Raw genomic sequence first — 24,353 nt, forward strand, 5'->3', positions numbered from 1 at the left:
TTTTTAATGTTTATTTTTGAGAGACAGAAAGAGACAGAGCATGAGTGGGAGAGGGGCAGAGAGAGACTGGGAGACACAGAATCTAAAGCAGGCTTCAGGCTCCAAGCTGTCAGCACAGAGCCCAACGCAGGGCCTGGCGCGGGGCTTGAATTCACAAGTTGTGAGTTGGATGCTTAACCAACTGAGCCACCCAGGTGCACCAAGATTTAAGCATTTTATTTTATTTATTTACTTTTATGTCTCTATTTTTTATTTTGAGAGAGACAGAGAATGAGTGGGGAAGGGGCAGGGGCGGGGGGAAGCACAGAATCCGAAGCAGGCTCCAGGGTCTCCGCTGTCAGCACAGAGCCCAACGTGGGGCTTGAACCCATGAACTGTGAGACCATGACCTGAGCCGAAGTCGATGCTTAACCAACTGAGCCACCCAGGCGCCCCATCTAAGCATTTTAAATAGCTCCGAATATTTCTAAGATGAGAAATGCTTCAAGAGAAAAACACCTCCATTAATGTTTCCCTCTTCGCCTCTCTCCTTGCTGCAGGTGCGCAGTTGTGGAGAAGCCTCAGCGAAAGGTAGGGAACTTGTTTTCAATGTCATGGGTAACAGAGGGCAGGTGACTGACCCTCCAAGATGTGCAGTGGGTTCAAATACATCAGTTGGTCCTCTCCTTATTTAAAATAGACTTTATGTTTTTAGACCAGTTGAGATTTACAGAAAAATTAAAAGTATTACAGAGTTCCCGTATATAAATAGTACCCCCCCACCTTTCTTCTGTTAATATTACATTACCGTGATGTATTTGGGATGATTAATGAGACAATAATCAATATATTCCTATTAACTCAATGTCCACGCTGTGTGCAGATTTCTCTAGTTTTGGCCCCATGTCCTTTTTTTTTGGTTCTAGAATCCCATCCAGGATTCCTCAGCGTGTTTCATGATCATGTCTCCTTCCGCTCCTCCTGGCTGGGACCGTCTCTCAGACTTCTCTTATTTTGTTGACCTTGATAGTTTTGAGGAGTCTTAGTCAAGTATATTGTAGAATGTCCCTTTATTAGAACCTGCTGTTTTTCTTGTGATGAAGGTGGGGTAGAAGCCCACAGGTGTCAAGTGCCGTGTTCATCACTTCATGCCAAGGGTGCTTCCCACTGATGCGAGTTATCACTTCCGATGTTAACCTTGACCACCTGGCCAAGCAGTGGTTGTCTGGTTTCTCTAGGTTGGTTACTTTAAGCAGGGGTATCTGTTTGGGAAATCAAATTAAGAGCAGAAGGCTGTTGATGAGAATAGGACCATAGAGAGAGCGATTTGAAAACTTGGTGATGCTGGCGTCCTTGTGGCATGGAGGCCCCTCTAGGCCCGAGCCCAACCCTGGCCTTGGCAGCACGGAGCTCAGGTCCCAGTCCTGTCCATTACCAGCACACCAGAGCTCCTTGGGTAGGTGTCTTAGCTTTCTGCGCAAGTGTAGAGAGTGACCTTGCTCCCTAATTTGGGGAAGGGGGCAAATTCGACCCAATGATCTAGAGTGATTTCAAAGGAATTTTAAAAAGCACTTGGTACGCTTTGGTGAATAGTCTCCCAGATTTACTGGTACTTATTTTGACCAGTGAAGTATCAGCGCCTGCTCTCCCGGGGACCTTGCTGTCCAAGCCTTTCTTACACAGCCACAAGTTGCCTGGTTAGAAGCTATGTGAGTGTTGGATGATGACTTGGAAAAAACTAATAGCCAGCACAACAGGACCAAGGGACTCCCTTTGCCAGCACTGGCTTTGGTCAGGAAGTGAGTAGCCTCTTGTAATATGCCTTTTATTTCCATTTATAATATTTCACTAATTTGGGAAAGTGCTCATGTGCCCCAGAAAAGGCGTGGTCATGGAAATAACCTTTCCAAGGGTGGGTCTCATTCACTTCAGCATTGCCTAGATGTATATTCTGGTGCAAGCCATCTTCCATCCTGGGCCCAACGCCTGCCCCGCAGCTGATGATCTTGTCAATGATCTTGCCAAGTTCACTTCTCTCTTGGCCTCAGTTTTCTCATCTGCTGACTAAGGAGGTAAGAGAGACCATAGTTTCAAATATCCCTTCCAGCCCTGAAGAGTCTGTAATGCAACTGAAGGAGTTATTGTGTTTGAGATATTGTGACTTATAATAAGAATATAGACTTGGTCTTTGTCCCCACGTTTCAAACACGGACTCACCAAAACCTCTGCAGTTTCCTAATTGTTGAGAGAAAGGTCATCTTTTGTCATGTGAATGATGTAGCTTTTCCACAACACCTAAGGACCTGAGGTGGGGGGGTGGGGTGTGTGGAGTAGGGGGAGGAGAGGGAATTAACCTTGTGATTTAGGTTTGGAACTTTCAGTCCCGCCCCCTTTCCCTGGGGAGGGGCTGGAGGGTTAATCAGCCCTGATGGCCAATGATTTGATCGCTTGTGCCTGTGTACCGAAGCCTCTTTAAAATCCCAAGAGGACAGTGTTTGGAGATCAGGGGGGAGCAGATGGGGAGGGCGTGGAAGGTCCTCACGCACTCTTTCCCCCCACATCGCCTCATGCTTCTCTTCCATTGGATGTACCTGAGTTACCTCTTTTGTAACAAACCTGTAATCTCCTAAGTCAAATGTTACTGAGTTCAGGGAGGCCCTCTAGCAAATTCATGGAACCCGAGGCAGGGAGGAGGGCATTGGAACCTCCCTGTAGCCAGTTGGTCCGAAGTGTGGATGACCTCCTGGGCTTGTGAGTGGCACCTGAAGTTGGGGAAGCGGATGGCACTCTTGTAGGACGGAGCCCTCCCGCAGCGGGTCTGACGCTCTCCCCAGGTAGGTAAGGTCAGAATCCAGTTGAATTGTAGAGCACTCAGCTAGTGACCTAGAGTCGCCAGGTGGTGAGGTCAATTCCCCCTCCTGTGCTCCACCCTCCACGTCGGAATTGGTACCAGAATTATAGTTGGTGATCAGAAGTTGGGGCAAAGAATCATTCCTGTCTCTTTCGTATTGTTGTCAGGTGTTTGTTTGGCCAGCCACTCTCTCAAAGTGATTTAATCCACAGCAGAAAGGATACTTTCAGATATTGTTGCACTGCAGTTCCTACTGTATGATTGTACTGTGTTCTCTATTCATCGGGGAGGTGTGAAATTAACCTATTTGTTCCTCTCATTTCTTTGATTTGGTAAATTGCTTCCAGTGATTCTTGGTGTCTGGTACTGGGTAGTGCTTGTGTTTGTAACATCGAAAAGTTCAAAAACACTTTATTTGAAGGACAGAATACGGCGCTGCGTAAGAGGGACTTTGGAGGCAGAGAGGCGCCGTTTTGCTCATGTGAGCCCTGTGGGGTCAGGATCTTCGCACCTCCGTGGTTAGTCTGTCCGACTCGCACACTGCTGGTGCTTTGGGCTCAATCTCAGAACAAGCCAGGCCTTCTCTCTGTGGGGCTTTAATCGCTTCATTGAAAGATTATTAACTTCACTGTAAAAGGATAAATCGAGGGGTGCCCGAGTGGCTCAGTCGGTTAAGCGTCCGACTTCGGCTCAAGTCATGATCTCATGGTTCATGGGTTCAAGCCTCGCATCAGGCTCTGTGCTGACAGCTCAGAGCCTGGAGCCTTGTCTTCAGATTCTGTGTCTCCCTCTCTCTCTGACCCTCCCCTGCTCATGCTGTCTCTCTTTCTCTCTCTAAAATAAATAAAAACAGTAAAAAAAAAATTTAAAGAAAGATAGATCAAATAATGGACCATTCTCTCTTTGTGGTGTGAAGCTTTTAAATTAAAAAGGAACCCCTTGCAGATGGAACCTTTGTGAACTGTCGGTGGGAATGTAACTTGGTGCTGCCACTATGAAAAACAGGAGGGAGGTTCTTACAGAATTAAGGGCTCCATATGACCCAGCATCCCACGTCTGGGCACGTGCCCGAAGGAAGCCTGTTTACTGTTGCAAAGGCATGCCTGCGCCAGCGTGTGCATTGCGACATTAATCACAACAGCCAAGACGTGGAAACAGCCTAAACATCCCACGGTGCACAAATGGGTCAAGAGGTACATATATACATACAATGGAATCGTGTTCAGCCCTCAAAACAGAAGGAAATTCTGCTATTTGTGACAATGTGGGTGAACCTTGAGGGCAATATGTTAAGTGAAATAAGTCAGAAAAAGACAAATACTGTGTGATTTTACCTCTATGTGAAATTTAAACAAGCTGTAGATAGAAGGAGATTGGGAGTTGCCAGGGGCCGCGAGGGGAGGGAGATGTGGTCAGAGGGCACACACATGCAGGTGTTCGGAGGAGTCCTGGGGGCCTCATGGAAAGCCTCACTCCAGGCAACGATGCCGAATAGTATGCTCGGGAGTTACTGGGAGAGCAGACCTTCTATGTTCTCACCTCCACAACAGAATGACAACTGAGTGAGGTGAGGGGCATCTTAACCGCCTGCGTGGTGACCGCTTCACAATTTGTCTGTGTATCAAACCATCATTTTGCACACGGCAAACTTCTACAATGTTCTGTGTCAGCTCTTTCTCAATAAAGCTGAAGAAAAGGGACCTCCTTCCTTCTCTGTATAGTCTAATGGCTTGTTCTATTTACTTGTTATCTAGTCCTTGGGAAAAAGTGCCTCTGTCAGTGAAGCCAAAAGTATTTCTCTCAGCGTTTAGCACCAAGATGGTAATGTGTGTGTCCACTTACCTATCTATGTAGTTTCTCTGGATGTTTAATAAAGGCTATTTATCACGTTCGCGTGGCTGATACTTGTAAATCACGGGAAAGCCAGCATCCAATGTCTGATGTGGTCATCAGTAATACAAGCTGGATAATTTTAATCAGATGCCACTCATGTATCTGCTTCTGTACCTGGAAAGTTGATTTTGTGAAAATGTGGTTCACAGTGTTTCAGTTCTGAGAAGGGCTCGCGCTTGACCTATTTCTTTAATCCACAGTTCACACGGACTCGACAGTCTGGACACAGTGTATCCAGAGCAGTCTGTCAGCCGAAACCAATTACTGTCACTTAGGGCTCATTCCTCATATTGAAATGCAACTTGACCCTTAGCGTCATAAGGGCATTTTATTTCTGTCTGTGTCTGAGGCAGCTGACTGAATAAAATCTTCTGTTAACATAAGACACATTGTGCACGTTGCCTTTTAAAAACCCAAAATTGTTTTTATTTAGGCCAGGTTTTTCGAGCTATAAATTTGGCAGAAATGCATGTAGATCAATATTCAGCATTTCTTTAGAGTTCTTCAGTAGTTTCGTATGTTATAACCAGATTAAGGAGCTATTCACATCAAAACCCTTTTATCGTTCAGTTCCAATTTACAGAAAATATCTTTTTTTTTTCTTGGCAACTAAAGGTTTTGAAAGTTACGGCTGGGAGCGCTGGGATTTTCTAGCAGACATCCTTGGGATCCGATCCGATGCCCCCAGCAGCCAGTCCTTCATGGGAGTTGGGGACCGGCTTCCCAGCAATCACTGCGGCCATCAGCTCTACTTGGCCTTACCTAGAGCGGACTCTGCAGGGGCAGAGCCGAGACTTGACAGCGTTTCCGGAGCCGGCAGGGATTAGCAGGGTCTGTGAGCTTTTTGCCTCCATCTTGGTCACATGGCCAAGGTGTCAGCTTGTCTCTGACTCACCTGCTGTCAGGAGAAAGAGTTGTGTGGCCCCACTTCATGGGACGAAATGCCCTTTTGCTTTGTCAGCGTCCTGATCACTACCAGTCAGAGAGTTCCAGCTGGTTCTGTTATTCCCCCCCCCCCCCCCGCAGGGAAAAGGAGCCAAGAATTTTTGGTTGTCAAACCCAAGTCCCAAGCTCGTCCCAGCTCATATGCCCAGAACAAATTGGAGTATTTAAGGAAGAGATATCTAATTAATTAAATCCTTGAGCTGGACATTCTGTCTCTGTTAAAAGTGAAAAGTCATCTACCATTTGCTAAATTGTCTCCTCTGAGGAATAGAGTTTAGTGTGAAAACCGCATTTCAGTATTTATGAATCATCCTAGCTCTACAAAATTGCAGAGATAAGGCGAACTACTAAGTAAAAAGCATTGAACATGGAATCTTAAAAAGTGCCTTCTCTTTGCTGTTAGACACAGAACAGTATTGACTCATATATTGAAACTAGTCAATTTTACAGTTTGAGTATTTCTGAGTGTGTCTAAAAGTCACCTCATAACTTGTGATTTTTAGTAAGCTTGTCACTGTACCTTTGTACTAAGGCATAATATTGAAAGCTGTGTGATTTCAATTTAATTCAGCTGGAAACGTGGACAGGGAGCCCTATCTCCCTGAGCTTTAAAAGACAGCTTTGCTTGGGCGCCTGGGTGCCTCAGTTGGTTAAGCGTCCGACTTCAGCTCAGGTCATGATCTCACTGTTGGGGAATTCGAGCCGTGTGTCGGGCTCTGTGCTGACAGCTCAGAGCCTGGAGCCTGCTTCCGATTCTGTGTCTCCCTCTCTCTCTGCCCCTCCCCCTACTTCCTTGTGCACGCTCTCTCTCTCTCTCTCTCTCAAAAAATAAATAAACAGTAAACAAAAAAATAGAAGACAATTTTGCTGTGAAAAAACCAGTTGATTGAATTAAATGGGAAAAATTATTTAGGTTAGAAAAAATATTCACTTAAATTCAGATACGTGTATCTGAGTGTGAGTAAGTCCTCGGCTGAAGATGTGTGGACTGGCCTGGGAAAGAAATGCCACTGTTCAAATCTCTCTCCTGCCAAAATAAAAATCCAAATAGGCTTTTATTCCTTTTTTCCCCCAAAATAATAATTGAGCACTATTCTGCAGTCATGCATGGCACAATGGAGAATCAAAGCCCTTTTCTTCATCCCTGTCAGGAAAGAACAGCCCCATTCAGTGACTGGTAGGTGGTGAGCTCTCAGCCAGAGCTGCCGAGACTTGGTCTGGAAAGTTTCTCTAAGTTCTTCATCCGGATTCCAATCTGCTGTGTTCATTTTTTTAAAGTTGTGCTTTGGAAGTTAGACCAGTTTGAAGACCAGTATGGAACAAAGGACTCTAAGCAGTTTCTAAAGCCAGTTTGGAGGAAGGACACGATATGGAGAAGTCTGTGGCTTCTCCCTTCACCGTCCGTGGTGTATGTTCATGTGAAGTTATTTACACAGTTTTGAACACATTTAGGGGCTGTTCTTGTCTCTGCGTCTGTCAAACTAAAGAACGGCACGTGTCTAAAATGTAAGTTTGAGAGAAAAGCGCTCCTTGAAATTGACATGGATCCTCATGACAGCAGCCGGTGTATTTCTTGAAGCATTAAAAATAAAACCAAACAGGAAGTGCATTTCACAGCCCACTGGCTTCATTGACAAGGGCCATAAATTGCTAGACCTGTTTCTGGCTGCATATTCTTTTCATGACTAACATAGTCTCCTTGTATTCAAGCAAATTTATCAAGTCAAAACGTGGACAGAAAACCAGGGGTCAGGACTGCCTGGGTCTGGGAACAGGATCCCTCTGGAGAGCCCTACGTGACTTGAAACTTGGGGCTCCTTAAGTAAAAGGCAGTCAATATTATGTTTTCCTAGGATTTATAATCTCTGTGCGTGATAGCTTCCTACTTTCCTTTAAATTAATGTACCTCTATAATAATCTAGTTTAGCATGAGTTCAACCACTCCCATTTTAAAAATTGCTTTAGAGCTGCTTCATATTTGCATAATTAGAAGTGTGCATGCACTGCTGTGTCCCACGTCAGCACCTTGAGTCTCTGTGGACACTTGATAACAAATGAAAATTTCAACTCTGATCATGTTAATCCACGTTTCAGTTTCTCTTAATCCCGCGCTTATTGGATTTCATTGGGTAGTAGATCGTGAGTTATTGAGGATTTGAAAATGTAGTTCATTTATAAATATATTTTGAAAATTAAGCTAGACTAATTAATGCTGCCTTATGGCATTCTTGCTTTATTAGATTTTAATAACTAGAGAAAGAAGAATGATTAGTGGTTCATACTTCTCTTAACTTACTTACCCTGGCCTATGTTGGGACTGTTTGAATATAAATTAAGACTCACAGATAGTTGGGAGTTTCTATTTGCTTCTCCGTCTCTCTTTGATATTGACTTCTTTTTCTTTTTTCCTGCTTCTCTGTCTCTTTCTCTTGGTCTCTCTCTGTATTTGTTTTTTTTTCCTCTTTGTCTCTGTCTTTTCTTTCCTTTTTCTTTTTAGGTCATTCCTGGGAGAAAAGATATCTTTTTTTTCCTTTGTCTCTTTCTTTCTTTACTATAGTCCTCCTTGCCTAGTAGCATTTAAAATGTCTTTTCCCCCCTAATTTTAAAAGTAATACTTAATATAGAACACTGAAAATAAAGGAAATTTATAAAGAAGAAAGCCTAAATCCTGTAGAAATCCATTGCCCAGAAATTAAACTCACTTTCAATTTTATTTTTTTTCTTTCAGTCTTTTCATAAAATGATATGTGTGGGTTTGTTCATTCATCCATCCTTTCAACAAATTTTATTGAGTGCCTTTATTGTGGGTACTTATAGGCATTTGAGGAAGGAAAAAACAGCAAACCCTGTCTTCATGGAGTTCATATTCTAGTGAGTGAGCCAGAAGGTAAATTGCTGCACTACATAATATTACACGATGAAGCATGTTTAAGGAAAGTAAAGCCACAGGAAGGGGTTAGGAGGTGCGAGGGTGGGCAGGGAGGGACAAGTTGTAATAAAGTGCTTGAGAAAGACTTCACTGAAGATTTTTGAGCAAAGACTAGAAGGTAAGGTTGTGAATCATGTCTGGATAAAGAGCTTCTAGACTGTGGGAACAGCAAGTGCAAAGGCCCGGAGGCAGGAGCTATAGATGAGGGTGATGTTTTTCTTTTATACCAGTAAGTTGTTCTTTCATGCAGCCATAGTAACTGGAATAAATGGGATATTATGCAGTTCATTAAGATTATTTCATAAAAGAGGACTTGCCAATATGAATATTTCCCCTTGGTTGCCAATCATGTAAAAAAAACACCCCAAAATTATAGGTTTAACTAAGTACCGGAAGGTATACTGTAGTGGACATTGTAATCGTATGCCGGCACATACGTGGTATCTCTGTGTGAGGGGAGTACAGGTCGTTTTTATTTTCTTGACTTGGCTTACCCTTATGGCGTTTCTGCTTCTATAAGGAGCAGGGTAGCTTTCATCATGAGGAGACAGTGAAGGGGGGAAGGCCCATCAGGCAGGACGAGGTCTGTGCATCTTGGAGGTGACTCAACAGCACGGCTCCCGGCAGTCTGTCCTACGTGCCTAATGGCTCCGGCTTCAGAGCCCCGTCCAGAGACAGGGCTCTGCTTACCAGAGACGGCCTGGCGTGGCCCAGTCATTGGAAGCGAAGGTCAGGGCTGAAGTCCAGAGAAGCAGCTGGGCTCAAAGGAAGGATGGAGCCTCAGAAATAAGTCAGAGGCATTACGGGGGGAGGGGGTGGTGGCCCTGATCAGGCCAAGTGCTGCTTGACACTGAGTCTCATAGGATTGCGGTGAAGAAGTGGTCATGGATTGTGAAGTAATACATTAAAATGATTAATTTCCAAGATCAGGTGGCGTCTGAGGGCTGGGATCATAGTACTTGAAATCTTTCTTTCTGGGGCTTTGCGACAGGCCCAAGGGTGGAGGTGAGGGGTACAGGTAAGGGGCCTAATTGCACATTCTCATGATCGAAGTGTGTTACTTCAGTAACATTTGGAAACTCTTTGTATCATCCAGACTAGGATTTATATCTCTATCCTGACGCTCCCAACCATCATCTCGGGGTGATTCAGGCAAGAATGAATCTGAGATGACCTCATGTTCTCTTCTGAACACCCCACCCCGACCAAGTTCTGTATATATAAATATACACACATTGAAATTACTTATACCTGTGTTCCCAAATTTTTTTTTTGCAGTCTATAAAAATGGTACCATATTTATGTAGCCTCCTAGACCTAATGTCTTAACACTAAACCCTTTTCCAAAAAGATTAATCCATGTACCTGTGCATAGCTGTGGTTCCTTCTAGGTTGCCACTGTAGAACATTCCACCATGTGACTATACCACAGTTAATTTATATGTTTTCTTTTCATTGGACTTTGGGCATTTTCTTTCACCAGACTGCTCACTGTTTCTTTGAGTTTCTGAGTTTACCATATGGCGGTATGAAAAAAATAAGAAAAAAGGTAAATGCCCGACACATAGAGCAAATCGTTTCTTAATCCAGAACTCTGTATGTTTGAAAGCGTGTGTAAAATCTGTACCAGGACTCGGCCAGAGACCTATTGGAGAGTTACTCTTTTCTTGCACTTGGCCCGTTGACACAGTGCAGGCCACCACTAGAGGGCGTGGGAGGGAGGGGACAGCCTGTTCAAGAAGCTAGGGATGTCCGGGCTGCTGTTGAAACTTGGCTGCCTGGCTAAAATGTGTTTTCAGTACTTGCACATTTCAGGGCAAAAATATTTGCGTCGCCGCAGTCACAAGAAGAAAATCCGGTGAAAGGCTATTGTTTTATGCCGCACGTGTACGCATGGGTAGGATGCACATATATTTTAATGTAGGAGGAATGAAAACAAAGAACAAGGACAAAAAGTCACAGGGTCGCATCCTTGGGGATAGGATAGACTGGTGAGGAGGACATCGACAGGCCTGGCCCAAACCAGGGACAGATGACCACGCTGCTTAGTTTAGAAACAGGCCGGTGATGTGCGAGGCGCTGGAGAACTCAGCGGTCCTTTGAGCTCATCACCCTTTTCCTGCTTATTTCTGTCTCAAGTCTCCGGAGGTCTTCTGCGTGTTTGTTGTGAGGTGTTCTCCAGAGTCCCCTCTTCCCTCACCTGCCCCTGACTTAGAACTTTCTCCTCTCTTGGAAATGAAATGCATGGATTCCTATACCCCACACCCGCAGAGCTTTAAGTAACCTTGACTAGGGAACCCTAGAAAATGGCTTCATTTGCTCTTGTGTGAAGCAAAGACTTCTTGGTGAGCTGTTGGCCCCTGGGCGTGAACCAACCTGTGAACTGTTGAGGGCAAAGGTCCCTGCTGGCCAGGAAAGCACACGTACAAAGGAAATGGCCGCCCAAGGCTTTCCTCAGGACCCAGGAGTGTTCCTGGTAGAACGCACACCTCCCTCTTCCCGCAGCACCATCAGAATTGTCCACCCGAATGCCCAGAACCTGTGTGTGGCTGTGTTCATTCTATAGCAAAAGAGACTTTGCAGATGTGATGGAGTGAAGGGTCTTTAAGATGGGAATATGATTGTAGATTACCCCGGTATTCCAGTGTATTCACAAGAGTGTTTTTTAAAGTTTATTTATTGTGAGAGGAGGAAAAGACATGAGCAGGGGAGGGGCAGAAAGAGAGGGGGAGAGAGAGAATCCCAAGCAGGCTCTGCACCATCAGCCTGGAGCCCAGTGCAGGGCTCGAACCCATGAACTACCAGATCATGATCTGAGCCCAACTCAAGAATCAGATGCTTTACTGACTGAGCCCCCGCACAGGCACCCCCGTAGGAGTCCTTATAAGGGAGGCAGGTGGTCAGAGAGGAGACAGACGCTACCTGTTGTCTGTGAAGACGGAACACGGGGCCACCAGTCAGCAATGCAGGCAGCCTCGGTGAAGTGAAGAGACCAGGAACCAGACTCTCCCCCAGAGCCTCTGGAAAGAATGCGGGTCCAGCAGACACACTTGAGATCCCGAGCACCACAACTGCAAGGTGGTCAGAGTGTGCTTTTCAGCCACCAAAATCTGGTGACTCTTCACAGCCGTGGTAGGAAACAGTGTTCCTTATCCTGTGAAAGAACCAGCTCTGTTTGACGCTGCTGAGGGCACGTCTGCCAGCTCACAGTGCCGTCCCCTGAAGAAATGCACTTGGACTCCAGTCTGTGGGAGAACGGCCTCCGAACCGAGGAGGCGGGAGCGCCAGCCAGAGTGGTCCGGTCGACGAAGCACCAGACAGGACAGGGGGCCCGGAGTGGGCCTGGAGGAATGTTCCCACGGGACAGGAAGGAATGAGAGAGCTTAGAGAGGGAAACACGGGGGCAAGATGGTCAAGACGCCCTGCGCGGAGGCCGATAGCAAAGAGTTTCCAGGAGGAGGCTGTAAATGGTGTTTTGAGGGCACTGGCAAAGGCCACTGGGGTGTGTAAATATGTTCGTGGAGAACTGTATAAAGATTTTCTAATGTTTATTTTTGAGAGCCAGAGGGAGGGGCAGAATCCGAAGCAAGTTCCAGGCTCTGAGCTGTCAGCACAGAGCCCGACATGGAGCTCGAACTCACAAACTGTGAGATCATGACCTGAGCCAAAGCCGGCTGCTTAACCGACGGAGCCCCCCAGGCACCCCTATGGAGAACTATATAAATAGTTCCCTGTGCCTTTTGTTTATATGTGTGGAAGAGGCAGAGACTTTTTGGAGAGAAAAACCAAATTAAGGAGCTTACAGATATGATGAGTGCTGAGAAAATGGAGGTGGGTAGTGCGAACCACACATTTGAAAATATTGGCAAGTGGGTGCATGGAGAGAGGAAACTGTGATGAAGAAAAAGCAGCAATTTGTTTTTTGCTAATTTTTATTGTGGAAGAAGATCCACGATTTACCGCAAGTAACTCTTAGCATGTTCACAGGGTCGTGTACCCATCACCACTGGCTAGTTGCAGAATATTTCAGCACCCTAAAAGGAAAACCCATAACCTTTGAGCCGTCACGGCCCATCCCTCTTCCCTCTAGCTCCTGACAACCACGAATCTGCTTTCTGTCTCTGTGGGTTTGCCCCAGTCTAGATATTTCATATAAATAAACCACACAAAGCGCCTTGTTGTGTCTGGCTTCTTTCACTTAGCATCATGTGCTTTTTTATTTTTTTTAATTTTTAAATTAAAAAAATTTTTTTACATTGATTTATTTTTGAGAGACAGAGACAGAGAATGAGCAAGGGAGGGGCAGAGAGAGAAGGAGACACAGAATCCGAAGCAGCCTCTAGGCTCTGAGCAAGTGTTCAGCACAGAGCCCAATGTGGGGCTCGAACCCGTGAACCGTGAGATCATGACCTGAGCTGCAGTTGGACACTTAACCAACAGAGCCACCCAGGTGCCCCACCCAGCATAATGTTTTTAAGGTTCATTCATTTTGTAGCGTATGTCAGTACTTCATACCTTTTTGTGGCAAATAGTCTGTTACTTGGATATACCACATTCTGCGTGTGTAGTCATCAGTTGTTGGATGTTACGGTTGTTTCTGCCTTTGGGCTGTTGTGAATGGGGGGCAGCTTGGTTTTATCTTGTTTGGTTTTGTTTTCCGAGCAGGGAGGTGTGACCCTGTGGGTGATGGAGAGCTATGTGGCTGGGCAGGACTGCTTCCCATCGGGAGACCGGCCTGCCTCTAGGGGGCAGGATTCTGTGGGGGGGGTGTGGGGGGGAGTGGGACCCAGGCCAGTGGCTGGCTTCATTGATCATCCACACGGGGGATGGAGGGTAGCGGTAGGTAACTGGCCCAATGCCAGATGCAATGTGGAGGCTGAGTTCTAGCAGAGCCCGTGCTGCCAGTGACAGGGCTGGTGCTAAAGGAAGAACCCAAGGGTGGGCCCTTCACTCATCATTTTAGTCAGGCTTCTTTTCTCATTTTTTTTAAAGGGGAGAGAATATGCTGGAAAGGGGGGGGCAATGTTCTTATTTAGAGGTATTTCCTGAAAGGGGGAGAAAAGTGCATGATACTGTACCCTTCTCGGACAGATTGCATTGCTCCTGTGCTATTTGTTGGTTTTTTTGAAGGCTATTCTTACTTGTGCCTGTTTTTAAGGCCTGGACAACTGCGAGAGAGAACGTATAATCCTGTAGCCATTTGGCTTGTATTCTTAGAGAGTATTTTTAAACGCTAACTTTCGGAGCCATCTAATGTCACTTAAAACACAAGAAGTGCTTTCAGTAGTCATTCCTCCTGATCTGCAAGTTTTAGATTTTGAATAGTATTTTTATTTCCACTGAAACTCTTTTTTTTTTTTTTTTAAGATCTCTTTCTTGGTGTTTGAAATTTTTCGGTCAGTTGTCATTATCTTTATTAAAATGAGTGGTGATATTTTCGGTTATGACTCGAGTCATCTGCTCTGGAAAGAAGATGGTCTGAATTCCAAAGCTTATCAAGTTAAACGTCCTCAACCCAGAAATGGATGTTTATTTTGAATAAATTGCACACTTAAATATTTTTTTCCTCTAAGGCTAAGTTGGAATGAAATCATCTTGCTTTAAAGGGCTTTTCATGGATGCGTTATGCTTGGTATATGTAATAAAGACTCCATAAGTAAGAAAATTTTTAAATAAAGACTTGGTAATTGAGAGAAAAAAGCCCCCATTTTTAAATAGAGAAATTAATCTGGAACTGATCTGAGGTCAAAATGGGAGTGTCCTAATCTAGGTCATCATTAAACAGGAGTAGAAAAGACTGTCCCCCACAGTCTTGTGACACATGAGCGTTCAGTCGGACCATTTCTACTTGCCCAACGAAAGGGGAGAAGGGATCCTGGTTTGAAGAATGTGTGCTCTTTGTGGAGGGCGTACAGAAAGTTAGGGGTCAGTTTGTAAGTTTGCCTTTTGTTCCTTGTTCAAGGTGCAAAAGTCCTCCAGCAGTGAAAGAAAACCTGGCTGGTAATGAATTTTCTCATGCTGGTTAAAATCTGAGATTGACCATTTAATTAATAGCAAGACGGTAGTTGGCTAAAATCTTAGAGAAAACTTTTCCTTTATGGTACTGCCAACTTATTTCTGGACTAGAAGAAAAGCTATTTATTATCTGCTAAGCGAGTGATTTCAAGATGTAGAGGGAGGCCAGTGAAAAGTTGACACAGCTGTTTTCATTGGAGTTGAGACTCCAGTGTTGCATTAACATTGGCTGAGCTCACCACCTAGACTTTGTGTTGGACTCTTGGCCTGAGATTCTTTTTCTGCCCAACTCCCCCACGTTGCCCTTTTGAATTTAATAATGAGGGAAAATAGAGGGAATTAACTGGCTGATCCAAAGCATAGGAACGCAGGATTGGAGAAGAGGATGAAGCTACAGGTAAGCCAAGCCCGGAAAAGATTTTAATGAATCAAAAACCATAAAGATAACCTGTCCAGCACTTAGGGTCCCAAAGAAGGGATTCTTTGCTAGTCCCTTTTAGTTAAATAGTTCTAGCATCTTGTGATCCTCCTTCTTTTTAGATACAAAGAAGAAATGCTCCCTCTCATATTCTCTTTGGACACTCTTTCCTGCTGTTACCACTGCATTCTGGGACTCCTGAATTACGGTGGTTATTCCAAGGATGTGGTAGATACTCTGGTGTGGGTCCTGGGGGACTGAGTCATTTTCAGTCACATACTGCCTTCCCTCATTTATATTTTGACACTTTTGAAAGATAACCGGACAGCCACTACTATGATCTGACGCTGTGGTAAGGTCTGAGAAGTGGGGGTCACCTAACATCAAGATAGTATCAAGAGCAGAGGCATTAGCCAATCCGATCCCCCTGCCCTCTCCCAGCCCTTGAAGCTGATAAATCCTGGCTCCTTATCTGTGCTATGCAGGAGGAGAGAATCCAGACAAAGTATAAAAGTGGCGCTATAGAAAGTATTTTTGGTCAAGAAGGCGATAACACAGTATTCTCAAGATCTTTACAGTTGTTCATATATTAGTTCACGTGAAGTGAAACAAACAGGACTGATAATTAATACATCAAGATTCCCTGATTTGCCGTACTTTTTACTGAGTAAGGACTTGTGGTCACATTGCTATGTGCCAGCCATAGATATGTCAGCGGCATACGGTCAGCATTTATTCCTTGCTCATGTGTCTGTAGACCAGCCGGGCTTCATCTGGCTTGGGCTGGACATGATTGGCCATGACTGGACACGACTCCCACTACTGGGTGTACTTGGCCTGCTCCTCAGGCTTTCAGCCCTGTCGCACTATCCCAGGCAGATTGCTCTTACGGACAAAGACTGTAGGAACCCCAGAAGGGCGAACCCAGTCATTCACGCGCATTTCAAGCCTCTGCCTACTAATATGCAATTGGCTAAAGAAAGTCACACGACTGACTCCAAATCCAAAAAGGGGGAAGTATATCTGGTCACCATAGGGCACGGCAAGGGTGTGGACCTGTAACACTTCTACTACTGGGAGTGAAGAATTGGGACTCATAATTTGATCTGGCATTAGAGTGTCTTATTGTTAGAATAAAAACCAATACAACTATATGAAAAATAGCCTAACCTATGTTCAGAATATTTTTTTTGTGTTGTATATATTTTTTTTCACTTAGGGGCTAAAAACATCTACATCCAGTCTCCCTATTTACCTCTGAAGATAGCTACTTTAACCACCTTTTCCTTTCTAAATTTTTAATGTTTATTTATTTTTGAGAGACGAAGAGAGACAGAGCACAAGTTGGGGAGGAGCAGAGAGAGAGGGAAACACAAAATCCAGAGCAGGCTCCAGGCTCTGAGCGGTCAGCACAGAGCCCGATGTGGGGCTGGAACTCATGAACCTTTAACCACCTTTTTTTTTAATTTAAAAAAATTTTTTAAATTTATTTTTGTGTGAGAGAGAGACAGACAGACAGAGACAGACAGACAGCATGAGCAGGAGAGAGTCAGAGAGAGAGGGAGACACAGAATCCAAAGACAGGCTCCAGCCTCTGAGCTAGCTGTCAGCACAGAGCCCGACTCAGGGCTTGAACCCACGGACCATTAGATCATGACCGGAGCCAAAGCTGGACGCTTAACCAACTGAGCCACCTAAGCATCCCTAATCACCCTTTCTTAACCCTTAGTATTTATTTATAGGTGGCTTCTTGGGTTTGGGGCTGTAATTATTAGTTTTACCCAGCACTAATTTTAAGAAGTTTACTCAATCCCTTATTATTCTTCTTTCAAAACCAGAACAATTTTCACACTCATAATTTGAGTATGAAATTATTAGCAAATTTGACATTCTGACAGCACATCTGTGTGTGTTCTTACATTCAGAGCTACAGGGCTTTCTCGAAGCTACTGGTACAGGGCTGAACATATTGCATGTCCCTCTGTTTACAGAAGGGTCTCACTGTACATGTTGAAAGGGGAATTTAGAAGAACCAGGCACAGTCTTTGACAAAACCACCCACCTATCTGTATCCTAAATTAATGTTGCTGAAACAAGAGTTACTGTGGGAGATCATAAATTCCCATTGTTGGTGACGCACTCATGGTTACCCAGCAGAGTTAACAAGAGAACCAACTGTGTGCTAGGCTCTGCAGGAGGACCAAAGTGACGGTGGAGCATATTGAAAATGTTCATTTATTCGGAAGCAACCAAATCCTCATGGTACCTGTTCAGGAGCTCATTAGCCAGCTTTGCTTTTCCTGTGGTAAAATACCTTTGATCCCCTGCCCGACTCTGAAATGCTGTGCTTGAACTTCTTGTGATATTTGTAAAACAGTGAAACACCTGCCCAGTGTCAAGTTTTTGGTTGTGGATAGAGAAAGGGAGATGGACGTTCCCATGGTCGCCCTGGTGAAAGGGGTTTAATAGAGCATTGCTCTTTTGGATTCCTGCTTCAACTTTAGGGCCACTTTCCCTGTCAGTGGCTCAAGTGCGAGTCAATGGCTGTATTCTTCCAAGATTTAGTAAATGCCTGCTGTGTGTAAGGCACGCTGATGGACATCTCGCTTAGGACCTCATATTATGTCAGGATTTTATTGTATTTCCCTTGATGTTGGAACAAGGGAGAAAGTCTCAAATGTCAGAGCGGTGGTAGAAATAACAAGAGACTTGTACATCGTCAGGCATTGTCAAAGCTGTGTCAGTTCACTTTTCAAACGATTCTAAAGAGATTCCATTGCTGTTTGTTCTTTATAAAGAGAGCGAGCCTGCAGGCACCAGAATAAAGAGAGCTGTGAAGTATTAGATCATCAGAAAACGCTTTCATTGGTGTATGATGCCATGAGAGGAGGAAGTTCGTCCCCAATTAGATTCAGGTCGATTCTGCTTTGCTCATTGAAAAGATAATAGGAAGACAATGTAAGAAAGAGAAAAGTGCGGGATATTTGAAGGCCACTGGATTTATGGTGTCCACAGTGATTAACATTTCAAAATTGGGGTCTGGTCTTTTCATGTGTATAGGCATCCTATTTTATGTGTGTGTTCCTATCAGCCGTATCTCCTATTTAAACTATAAAAGCATCTTCGAGGTAACGTGTCGCATCTAACATTGTCCCTCTTTTCAAAGATTGCGTGTTGCTTTTTCAAGAGTATGAAATTTCAAAATGTGTGCAAGGAAAAAACAGAGGCACTAAGGGAAATTTTCCTTTAGTGTTTTGTTTTTTTGGTCTTAGGATTTTGGTCATGGAACCTCATAGCTTGATTTCTCATGACCCATGAAGACTAGACTTGTTTAGATTCTCCCATTACAGGATCCAAGTTTGTGATACACTTTGTCCCAGCCCAGCAGTGCATCGGGTCCTGGACCCCTTCCCTGGCCCCTGGGGTGACCGTGCAGCATAGAACCATGCGTCTCTAATTTACTGCCTTTTCAAGGAAGCTTTTGTGGTCACAACAGAAACCCCTCCATCGAGCACTAATCAGGAAGGAAGTATTATTTGGACTCCGAGTACCACACGGAAGCTGGAACTGACAAATGCAAGGAGGAGAGGCTAGAAAGTTACCAGGAGCAGAAGCAGTTTCCAAGGGCTCCCCAGGAATCAGAGGGAGCTGACGGGGAGCCGGGAGGGCGGTGAAGGGTAGTCGAGGAAATGGCACGCCCCTGGGTGATGGTGCGGATGACCTGTTACTACCTGTCATGTACGCTTGCTGTCGCCTGGCCCTGTGCTGAGTGTTTCCAGCATTACCTAACTGACCTTCAGGACCCTCCACAGGGCAGGGAGTCTTAGCCCCGTTTCAAAGACAAGGACACCAAAACTTGGGTAAATAACTTGACCAAAGTAATGGAGGGAAGATTTCAACCATGTCCGTTCCTCCCTCTCCACATTCTATCACCTCTGCTACTAACCGGCTTCTATACCAGCTTCTATACTAACCAGCTATACGATGGAAAGAGCACAAATGTCCATCGACTGATGAATGGATAAAGAGGATGTGGTGTATACACAATGGAATATTAGCCATTAAAAGAAAAAAATCTTGCCACTTGCAACATGGATGGAGTGAGAATGTATTACGCTAAGTGAAATAAGTCGGAGAAAGACAAATACCATCTGATTTTACTCATATGTGGAATTTAAGAAGCAAAAGAGCTGAACATAAGGGGGGGAGAGAAGAAAGGGAAGCAAAACACAAGAGACTTAATGATAGAGAATAAACTATAGGTTGATGGAGGGAGTGGGTAGGAGATGAGCTAGATGGGTGATGGGAATTAAGGAGGGAAGGTTTTCTTTTTCTTTTTTTTTTAGTTTATTTATTTATTTTGATAGAGAGAGGGAGGGAGCGAATGAATCCTAAGCAGGACTTGAACTCACAAACCGCAAGATCATAACCTGAGCCAAGTTGAACACTTTGCCGACTGAGCCACCCAGGCACACTTGTTGTGATGAGCACTGGGTGGTGTCTGTAAGTTGATGCATCTCTGAATTCTCTTCCTGTAACCAATATTGCACTGTATGGTAACTAAAATTTAAATTAAAAAATATATAAATAAATACAAAATAAAGGATGCTTTCAAAAAACCCAAAAACATCATTGGGATTTAAAACAAGAATTTAAAAGGTTTCAGGGCACCTGGGTGGCTCAGCCAGTTAAGTGTCTGACTCTTGGTTTTGGCTCGGGTCATGATCTCATGGTTCATGAGATTGATCCCTGCATGGGGCTCCGCGCTGACAGTGTGGAACCTGCTTGGGATTCTCTCTCTCTGTCCCTGCCCTGCTCTCTCTCTCAAAAATAAGTAAATAAAAAGAAAATGTTGCATCATGTGCCAATAATAAGAAAGCAAACTGAACTTTGGTGTCGCCAAGGTACGTGGATATGAGATGGTGAGAGTCCATGGGGGTCCTGAGCTGGGAAACAGCCAGCCCTGACTCAGGCAGTGTGGGGGTGGGGGTATCTCTAAATGTTGGAGAGACAAGTTATGCTTTTTGTGACTGAAATATGTTTCTTTTCTCTTGCTACAGGTTTACCTCTAATATTGTTAAAGCTTGTTTCCATCACAAAAACAAGGCTGTGTTTTAAAAAAATTGCTTTTTCCATTTATTTATTTTTGAGAGACACAGCGAGACAGAGTATGAGCGGGGAGGGGCAGAGAGCGGGGAGGGGCAGAATCTGAAGCAGGCTCCAAGCTCTGAGCTGTCAGCACAGACCCGATGGAGGGTTCGAACCTACGAACCGTGAGATCATGACCTGAGCCCAAGTCAGACACTTAACCAACTGAGCCACCCAGGTGCCCCAAGCCTGCATTTTTAATAAAAATATGTTCATCTCTGTCATATCAACTGATTTTTTTTTTCTTGGGATAGAGTCTCCGTTATCTGTAGAAATTAAATCTTAGGAAGTGACGTGGTGTGAATGGGAGAAAAGGTGGACTCAGAGCAAACAAGTTCAACTCGTAGGCCTCAGTTTCCTTACTGGGTAAACAAAGTGAGCAGGCTTATTCTAAAGCTGTGGTAGTCATGGCAGTATGGTGATAAGTCAGTGGGACAGAGTAGAGTCAAGAAGTAGACTCACATATATGACAAGTAATTTTCAACAAAGGTTCAGAGGCAACTTTCTCAGCAAAGAGAAGGTAACTTTTTAACAAGGAATGCAGAAATGTTGAATCTCCATATGCAAAAGTATTAACTTAGATCCATACCTAACGTCCTATATAAGAATTAACTCCAAGGGCATTAAAACAGGCCTAAATATAAACTTAAATCTGTAAAACTTCTAGACGTGAACACAGGAGAAAGTCTCCCTAACCCCAAGTTAAGGAATGATTTCTCGGATGCAATACCCAAGGCCCGACCCATCAAAGAAAAACTTAGCAAATTGGACTTCATCAAGTTGAAAAAACCTTCGCTCTTTAACAGACAGTATTGAGGGAGGAAAAGTCAAGGAACAGATTGGGATAAAATACTCATAAACCATATATCTGAAAAGGTCTGCACCTGGAGTACATAAAGAGTTTTTAGAACTTAATAAAAAAACAACCCAGTTAAAAAAAAATCCAAATGAGGGGCGCCTGGGTGGCTCAGTCGGTTAAGTGTCACTCTTCGGCTCAGGTCATGATCTCATGGTTCGTGGGTTTGAGCCCCACATCGGGCTCTGTGTTGAAAGCTAGCTCAGAGCAGGCTCTAGGGATTCTGTGTCTCCCTCTTTCTCTGACCCTCCCCTGCTCGCACTGTCTCTGTCTCTCAAAAAATAAATAAAAACAATTAAAAAATTATTTAAAAATTATTTAAAAATTCCAAATGATTTTAACATCTTTAATGCATTAATGCATTTAAATGCATTAAAAGAATGCTCATGATCATTAGTTATTAGAAGCTCAAATTAATGAGTTCACAATACTGTCTGTTAAAGAGCGAAGGTTTTTTCAACTTGATGTAGTGGTATACTACACCTATCTGAGTGGCCAGAACTTGAAAAGACCATACTGAGTGCTGTGAGGGTGTGGGACAATTGAAACGCTCATATTCTGCGGCTAGGAGTGCCTGTTGGATGGTTACAGCTGTTTACTCAAACAGTGGGGCAGGCTCTTGAAAAGGTAAACATATACCTATCATGGGATTCAGCCATTCCAGTCCTACGTGTTTACCCAAGAGAAGTGAAAACATCTGTCCATACAAAGTCTTGTACAAGAGCGTTCATAGGCGCTTTATTCGTAATAGCTAAAAGCTGTCCATCAGCTGGTGGATAGTTAAGTATATTGGGGGAGGTACATATAGTGTGGGACACTGCTCTACAATAAAAAGGAATGAGTTATTGATATGCTAATACATGAAAGAACCAGGATGAATCTCAAAATAATTAGGCTGAATTAAGTCAGACAAAAAGAGTCCTACTGTATGATTCCATTTGTATAAAAATTTTTAAATGGCCACTCATCTGTCATTACAGAAAGCACATCAGTGCTTACGTTGGAAGGGAGCAGGTGGCGATGGGGAAGGGTAGGAAGTAAGGATTCGACAGGACACCCAGAAACTTGGGAAGGGCGGTGGCGTTGTTCGTTGTGTTGATGTTGGTGATGGTTTCATGGTGTATACATGTGTCAGAAGTGATTAGATAAGGCACCTTAAATATGGGCAGCTTCTTGTATGCCACTTACCCATCAGTAAAGCTATTCAGAATAAAGTGGGTACAATAGTCACCACTAAAACCTGAATGAGCAAACAGAAGTAGGAGCTCTTCGGGTTAGAAGCCGGCAGGAATTCTATTGTTTTCTACAGACAGTGCCAGAACTTGTTCTGACTCCCTTCCATATCCATGTGTGCTGTGCAGCATCTATTTCTTTTAGTTGAAATAATTAAAAGGTCCTGTAACTTTTGGGAATGATGTGTTCCTCATTTTTAAAAAATGCTCTATAGAGGCACAGTACAAAGACAGACAAATGTGGAGCTGACTTTCGCTCTGTGTTTGCTCGGGGGATGGTTTGTGGCCCTCTCGTTTTCAGGTCATAAAAACAGAAACCTAAGAGTGGGTGCTCGGAGGACAAGTTCCACTGACTCTAAGACTAGGGTTCCCCCACCCCCAGGCCTGTCTTCTGGCTTTCAGAAGCCCCGTCACCTGCTGCTATTGCATACAGACGAGCAGCATGAAATATACATGTGTTTTAACACCCCACCCCCCACGGAAGAGCCTTCGGGTGGGAGTCAGTTATGGGTTTTGTTTTGTTTTCTTCCCAGTGCCTTTTATACTAATCTGTCGTGACAGCGGTTGCCTGGGCATGGTTGGATTTTAATGGAGGTGACCAGGTAGGTGGGTAGGTGTATTTTCAGGCGGGCGTTGGAAACTTTCTGAATCTTGCTTCTGATGATGGTTTCAAGGGCTTAGATGTCTGTTAATACTCACCAGATTGTATATTTTTAATAAAAATGCATCGTTTATTCTCTGTAGACTATACCTCCATAAAGTTGTGGTTTCAGAAACTGCATACCTTTCTGGCTTTAGCTCTCAGCTTTAGAAAATCGTGGACCCTGCACTCACACACACATCCTGATTCTGTCTTCATCAAACAATCCTATCATTGCCTCCCTGAATAATTTCTTCTTTGGACAAAATAAAACCTTGGATTAGTTTTTGTTGTTATTGTTGGATACTGTTTCTTTACATCTGTGTTTGTAAGGGCAAAGTCAAGGTGGAACTGAGGCAGTCTGTTTCAGCTAATGAGCTGTGAAACAAAGTATGATTACTAGTCTGTCAAATGTGGTCCCTGGGTCAGGGCAGGGGCCAAGGTGGTGTTTCTCCTGGAATCTCTCAAGCACAGGGATGCCATATAATATTTGTTTACTTGTCACTTGGCGGAATTGATGCATCCTCCCCTTTGTAGCTCCAAATCACCTCCGTTAGACAACCCTTCTACTCCAATCCCCCAGATGGCTCACGGGATGTATTAGCCAACCATGAACAATCTCTTCACAATCCGTTTGTATCCCTTCTCGCTGTGCTCAGAAAGGTTGTCTCTGTTTTGTTCCTTGGAACGTAGATGAGCCGATAGGTGTGTACTGCACATACTACCGTCCCTTTCTGTCTATGCCTTGTGTATAGCCATCAGCCAGTTCCAAATTATTCACTGGAGGCCTAAGTCATTCCCAGATTTGCTCTGCCTGCAGGAGTGACTCATGCACCCTATGCCCGTGGATTTCCTAAAGGGAACGGAATCAAAGGGTTTCAGCTTCTCGGTTCTCAAGATCCTTTCTGGACTAATTGAATGGAGTTCGTAGTAGAAGGAATGCAGCACTTAGCCCTGGCTTGTATCTGCAGAAGCCCTGTGCTTCCGTGTGACAGAAACATTAATCCTGAGCTCGGAGTCAAGCCCCATCAGTTCTGCCCCGTTAGACAGGGCACACTTTGTCCTCTCAAGTTTGATCAAGTATTGACTCCACAAATGACTCTGCTCAATAAACAAGCATAATGAGTTAATTGACTTGCTCTTAAGAAATTTACAGGTGCTTAAAATGTATCAGTAGGATAGTGATCACTGCCATAGGAAATAAAACTTATTGTGTTCGTAATTTAATTTTGTTGGGAGATCCAGGCCAGACTGAGAAAGCTATTCACTCTGGCTCCCAGGATCCCCATTAAAAAAACCAATTTTTAAATAAAAAACAAAAACAAAAACCAATTTTTGTAAACTTACTCACTGAATCTCTGCCCTAACCTATAAAGCAGTCAAGAATATAAATTATAATACATTTTATATCTTAAAAATTTATTTGAATGTGTACTTTCCTGGGGCA

The 24,353-nt window shown here is 44.0% G+C and overlaps 1 long non-coding RNA gene across 1 annotated transcript in view; it reads left to right on the top strand.

Annotated features, from left to right (window-relative positions):
* The window catches only part of LOC115293273, a 21,919-nt gene extending 1,718 nt beyond the window's left edge, over positions 1-20,201 (top strand). Inside the window, exons 2-3 of the long non-coding RNA XR_003909463.1 lie at positions 540-570; positions 20,091-20,201. This is a non-coding gene — a long non-coding RNA (uncharacterized LOC115293273). The remainder of the gene's footprint in view (positions 1-539; positions 571-20,090) is intronic.
* The last annotated feature ends 4,152 nt before the right edge of the window (positions 20,202-24,353 follow it).

Source organism: Suricata suricatta, chromosome 6, assembly GCF_006229205.1.
Source record: "Suricata suricatta isolate VVHF042 chromosome 6, meerkat_22Aug2017_6uvM2_HiC, whole genome shotgun sequence".
NCBI lineage: Eukaryota > Metazoa > Chordata > Mammalia > Carnivora > Herpestidae > Suricata > Suricata suricatta.